Source organism: Tiliqua scincoides, chromosome 5, assembly GCF_035046505.1.
Source record: "Tiliqua scincoides isolate rTilSci1 chromosome 5, rTilSci1.hap2, whole genome shotgun sequence".
Classification (NCBI taxonomy): domain Eukaryota; kingdom Metazoa; phylum Chordata; class Lepidosauria; order Squamata; family Scincidae; genus Tiliqua; species Tiliqua scincoides.
Genome location: NC_089825.1, coordinates 29,989,464 through 29,995,993, shown reverse-complemented (window position 1 = coordinate 29,995,993; position 6,530 = coordinate 29,989,464). Strand labels below are relative to the sequence as shown.

The 6,530-nt window shown below is 45.1% G+C and overlaps 1 pseudogene; it reads right to left on the bottom strand.

Moving 5' to 3' along the window:
- Positions 1 to 2,044: 2,044 nt before the first annotated feature.
- On the bottom strand, positions 2,045 to 2,163 carry LOC136655033 (5S ribosomal RNA; annotated as a pseudogene).
- Between the last annotated feature and the right edge of the window lie 4,367 nt (positions 2,164 to 6,530).

Genomic DNA, 6,530 nt, shown 5'->3' with positions numbered 1-6,530 from the left:
GCCAGGGATTCACACAGCCCTGGCCGGAGCAGGTAAGGTAGTGGCAGGGGTGGTTGGAAGAGGTTCAGGGGAGAATCAAAGTTGGGAGTGGGTTGAACCAGAGATGGGAAGGAATAGATCTAGCTGGCATCAGCACACATCTATGCCCCTTTTCCCAACCCAACAATCCCTAGCCCAACAACTTAATAGCTGGGGTAGGTCCAAGTAGACCCACTGGCAGTCAGGCAGCAAATTTTTACTTTCCTCTCCCAAGCTGTCTGATATGATAGTGTGTTAGCTAATGCAGTGTTTTCCAGAAAACAGGCTATACAGACATAATTCAGGCAAGTCATCTCATTTGCTTCAAATGCAATAATTACAGTCCAAACGCATAAGTATCATAGTTGTCTGTTACACTTTCTATTCAATTTACATTTTCCACAGACGTTGTGACTTGTGCTTGTAGTTGAAACATGCTGCTTTCCTGGAAAGGGTTTAGATTAAATTTCTGCCCAGCCCACAGGTGTGCACATTTGATCCCAGTTGCATATACGCAACGTTGAGCAGAAATTGCTTAAAAAGGAAAAAAAGACCACCGCATATGCTTTTTATTTTTAAATTTTTGCCATGTTTCCTTAGCTTTATTATAATAGTGGAAGCCTGTTAAATGGGAGTGCTTTGACAATATTACTGACTTCTACAGCCAGGGCCAGCTGTAGAACCTCCTGATACCTAAGACAGCATGCTGAATGCAGCTCCTCTTAGGCAATTCTGTGCCAGCCTCTGCTCCTCTCCAGTGTTCTAGCTCAGCGATTTTCAGCCACTGTTCTGTGGCACATTGGTGTGCTGTGGACGACCTGCAGGTGTGCCACAGGAGTTCGGGGAGGGTCATTTATGAATAGGGCAATTGGGGGGCGTGAACCCCCTACCAGCAGCATGGTGTGACTTGTCAGTAGTCAAAAAACCGGTGGTGTGCCTTGACCATTTTAGCGCCTTGTCATGAGATGAAAAAGGTTGAACATCCCTGTTCTGGCTCAAGCACTCTCTCCCCTCCACACTTCCTCTGTGTCTTCCTCTTTGTTTTCCACTATAGGGAGTAGAAGGAAGAGGAGGAGCATGGAGGCAAGCAGGTGGACAGAGATGACTACCCTTCCCATCTGCTGGCTGAGGCAACCAACTTCAGTTTGCCTCATGACTGGGCTGGCCCTGCAAAGGGACTGTGGGCCCTTCAGAGAACTGAGGTAACGTAATGGCAGGAGTCAGTAGTGTAGCTGGGGGGCAAAACAGGTAAGAACTGGTGGTGCCACAACATGCTGTGTAAGCAGCCCCTCCCACTCTGCCCAGAACCATTCTGGGCAGCAGTGGAAACGATTAGGCACTCTCCAAACCAAACAGCATTTGATGGTGAGTGTGCGGGGTCATTTACACAGAGCTTTGCGGCATGTGCAACACTTACCATTTTACCCCCCCCCCCAGCTATGCAACTGAGTTCAGTAGCTGTCTTGATTCAGTGACTCTGTTATGACTTCAGACCATCCCATCCACAAATTAAATGTTGTAGCTCTACTAAAAAGAAATGATTCTAGATCAGAACTGGCTCAGTCAAAATGCCCTCTGTGGGCTTCCTCCTCCATAAGTGTTGAGTCCCCTCCACTGTCCAAGGTCCACTTGACGGTTGTCTCCTGCCATTGCTCCAATGCAGACCACTGCACTTTTAAAATAAAGGCACCCACAAATATCCTCTCCCCTCTCTATTCTCAGTCGCTGTTACCACTGTTACTGCTTGTTGCTCCTGAGGAATCCATAAGCAAAGAGAAGGCATAGGGGGTTGAAGAACGGAGAACAGGCAGGGGAAAGTATTTTGGGATTAAGGGAGGCGTACTAGAGCCAGCAAATTTCTCCATATGGAAATGAATTATGGAAAATTTAAGAGCTTGCTTCTCTTTGGAAGTGAGCTGTTTTGAAATCCCAGAATTCATTTCCGAAACCAAACTTGAAGATTTCTCCAGTATATGGATATTTACAAGTTGGTTGGCAACCTTCAGTCTCGAAAGACTATGGTAGAAGCCTACAGCACCCAGTATTCCCAGGCGGTCTCCCATCCAAGTACTAACCAGGGCTGACCCTGCTTAGCTTCCAAGATCAGACGAGATCAGACATGTGCAGGGTTTTATGGCTGTTGTAATTCAGCAGGTGACCGACTGCCCGCCCCACTTCAATTCCCTATTTGGGTCAATGAATGCAGTTCATACAGGTCCACTGACCTGCTTGGAACTTTTGACAGCAACAGAGCATGTTAAATGAGAGCAGTTCCAGGTTTGTTTGTTTGTTTTTGGTGGGGGAGATTACAGCACCCAGTATTCCCAGGCAGTCTCCCATCCAAGTACTAACCAGGCCTGACCCTGCTTAGCTTCCAAGATCAGACGAGATTGGGCATGTGCAAGGTAAAGTTAGCTCAGGATAATTCAGTGGGCATAGCAAGCCTCATTTTGGGGGCTTCTGCTGCTCCAACCAAGTACTCAACTAAATCCCCAAAAATGTGAAGCGGCCAAAGCCCTATGGCTTTAATCCTGTCCTGAGTTGATATGATTTTGTTCTGAACCAGGATCCTTGATTCTAACTGTGGACCAGTTTTCTTTTTTTCCACCTCTGATTCTAATGTAGTTTCCCCTACATTTCCTGACCATAACCTATCATGTTGCATTTAACCTGCTACATGCTTCAGGGACCCTGCCTGGCATAGCTTGAAGTAGTTGATTGATACACTCGGAACACAATCAGAAACAATGGAATGCCTGCACAGTTGTTTTTTTTCTTAATCCCAATTTGGTAGAGTAGATCCTCAATTGGCTATTGGAATTAATTGTGCATCTCAAGCAAATTTGCATACGTGCACTCGATTTGCATATTGTATTGAGGTCAAACAATTTGCATTTCTTTTGTCACATCTGGAGATGGGAGGGTGCAAGTACTGAAGGTATTCATTTGTTTCATTTCAATTACATTTCTAGTCTACCTGCAACATTTCACACTGATTAGCTCCCTGCATCTCTCTTGTGTCCATGAAGAATGTACACACCCCATCTCAGAAGCTTAGATTAAGCAATAATACATTTTGAAATGCACATAGATCTTTTAATCTACAGCAAAAACAAAGAGCACATTAAACACTAACCAGTTTTACCTTGGCACAACCTTTCATGGAATCTAGTCCACTTCATCAGATGCATCTCATGAAGGGGTCTGCAGTCCACAAATGCACCTGCTGAAATAAATTAGCTAGTCCTAAGGTGCTATAAGACTCACTATTGTTTTTCTGCAGCAGACTTAACAATCCAATCCTGAGCTGCCAAAATGGCTACCGCGGCATCCAACAAGCACTGGTTAGCCCATGGGGGGGGACGACATTCAGGGGGACATTCATCCCCTTCCCTCAGGTAAGGGAAGTAGCCCTGCAATGGGGCTACTTTATTCTGCAGCAGCTCTTGAGCCAGCACAGAATCAAGGAGTTCCACATTGAGCTGCATGGCCCCACAAGGGGCTCAGGATCTGGTGAAGCTGAGCTCTGCTGGTCCTGCTTCCTCCCGCCCTACTCCCTCCCCCACCATACCTTCTCCCATCTCCCCGCCCTCCCCACACCTTTTCTTGCCCCAGAACGCTCCCCTGTGCTCTCACTTACGTCTCCGCCGCCTGGCAGTCTGGGTGAGCACCAGGTGGCAGAATGTGGGCTCAGCACAGGAGCTGGCCCAGAATGGGCGGCTCTAGCTCTGGGCCTGTGGTAAGGCTCGAAAACATGCCTTTACAGCATGCTTGTGACAGTGCGCACCGGTGGTAAGCTGGCGCACTGGGCTCTGGATCAGACCCTAACATAGCTATTCCTCTGGAAATTTCGATCCATAGGTTGCCTTTCTTGAAGGTTTTTTGACACAGCTTCTGTGCGTTTTCCAATTTTGATTCTGGACTTGAGCCTTCAGGATGTGATGGGCAAGAATCTCTCATTGTCGATATGAATAAACTGAAACCAAACATGTTTTACTGGAACAGTGCAATACTAAGTCTGAATTAAAATATGAGTGGAAGAACCCAAGTCAAAATATGCCTGGCTTGTACAAGCTACTGTCATTAGATTGAGCACATGACTGTGATGCTCACTCATTATTATGCTAATGCTTTTGTTTGGGGGCTGAAGAATCCATTTAAGGGACTGTATCCAGTTTATGAAACTCCAGGGATCATGCTAGTCAATTGATTCCCTTTTTCCTGGCTGCTCCCCCATATAAGAGTCTGAGGTTCAATCTATTTTCATCCTTTACAAATATAGCCACAGTGCAGGATGCACTTTCGCATTTCACATCATCACTGAGAGACGCAGAGCCCTGACATACAAGATAAATGAACAACAAACCCAAGAGCTGTGCAGAAGGGTCAAATCCATTTGACTCGTGGCCGATTGAGAATGGCGGGTTGCACAATCTTTTCTTTAGGTTTCTAAAGCGACCAGATTGAAAGAAATTCTTGTGTATGTTCCTCTGCTTAGAAAATAAGGAAATAGGCATGCATGTGCATATATATGGGAGAGAAGATGCCTTAGAACCGTGGGATAGATAAAGGGAAACAACCCCAACTTGGTGATCTTTGATTGATTTGCTAGCAACAGCAGCTGTAAGTGTGCAGTTTTGAACCCCCCTTCAGTTGTTTTGCCATTTCATGCTAAGGGTTTAGTTCCTGCACTGCACATTCTTAAGAATAATTCACACTTTATGGAGCAGATCCATCTTCCCTGTTTCCATCTGCTGTTTTCTGATGAACACCGTGAAGGGTTACGGGGACATGTGGATTTTTGAAGACATATGGTGAACCCAGGCTGGAAGATCTGTGATTTAGCCATGACCATATATTCATATGTGCACATTTCACCTTCACCATTGCATCATGGTCATGTGCACATGGCAGACATAATATAAGAATATGTGCAATACATTTCCATCCAACAAACAATTCTGGGGATGAAAATACTGTATGAAAAAGATTGGATGGGTATCGTCTACAATTATACCATGTAGAGTTGCTAGGGCGACTGTATCCAAAAATCTGAGATTCCTGACCATGTGGCCTGGTTATGTCACAAGACTGCTGACCCTTGACAAATGGGGGAACTTGATCCCACACCAAGGCCCAGCGCTAAGGAGATCAAACATTTTTGCTTAAGGAAAAAAATAATCAGCTGTGCTGGTGCTGTCTCCTATTCCCCATCCCTGGTCTGATCTGTCAACACAGATCTACATGAACTTGCTCAGGCTATAGAGTTGGCACAGTCCAATTTGACCCATTGCAGTTGCTGGGGCATACCCTAGGGCTAGTGAACAAATGTCCCCTTACCTAGAGGAGACCACTAGCAGCCAAAATTCCCCCTTAGGATGCAGCATAACCTGCACCAGTGCTGCTGCATTGCCACACTGGAATTTACGTGGATTGGGCTGTAACTCAGCGACAGTAAGGTGTGCATCACTTAACAACGGGGATATGTTCTCCTATCCCTATTGTTATGCGATTAGGTCATTAAGCGAACATTCAGGCCAATCTAGTGCTTTTGCTGTGTGAACAGACACTCCCTGCCAGTCACTAGCTAGCTGCACAAGCTACTGGAAATAAATTGCCTCTTCTTTGCATTAAGAGCCTCTTTTTTGTGTAAACAGACACTCTGCTGCAGGCTATGGGAGACCTGACTGCCTCATTAAGAGCCTCTTTGTTGTGCTTTGATCACTGTCATGTATGCAGGCCATCGTTAAGTGGAAGGTTGTTAAGTGACACATGTCTGTATTACCATCCATTCCCCCGGGACAAGATCTAGCTGTTTGTTTTAATCTAAAAATATTTCCAATTTTGTGTTACAATTTTAGCTAATTTTTCCTTTTGTGAACTATGATTTCAACTTTCCTTATTGTGAGTTTCCAATGAAAATGAGAGATGTTTGTGCCATATAAATCAGGCTTATGCATTGTTCCTTGCCCCCTTGTGGAGGTGTGGACATTTCATTCTGGTTCCCTCCTGGCTTCTGGGGTCTCCTTTATAACCTCAAATATTATTATTACTGGCTGTGCCGCTATTGCTTTTGACATTAATTTTGACTTTTGACATTAATTAATAATAATTATTACAGGGCGTGCTGTTATTGCTTTTGACATTTCCCTTCACTCTGGTCTTCCTCATATTACTATAATAATTATAACATTTCAATCAGGGTATTGGTTGTTCACTGTAGCTAAAATCCTTTCCTCACCCCATAGCTCTGTGGTATGGAAAAAGAGTTGGTCACCCAAAGTGTCTTAATGCAAGAACTTGGGGAAGGGCATGCTTTTTGCAGCTGTGTTTGACATCTGGGAATCACATGTAAGTTGCATCATTACATTAATGTTTCTGATCATTGTCACAGCTAACAGGAGGCAAAATTTTGCAGTATGCACATCTTCCTGTGAGTCAGTGACATAGCCAGAGGGAGAGAGCATGTGGTGCAGAGAGAGCTTGCAACAGCTGGGTCTGAAGTGGCCTGA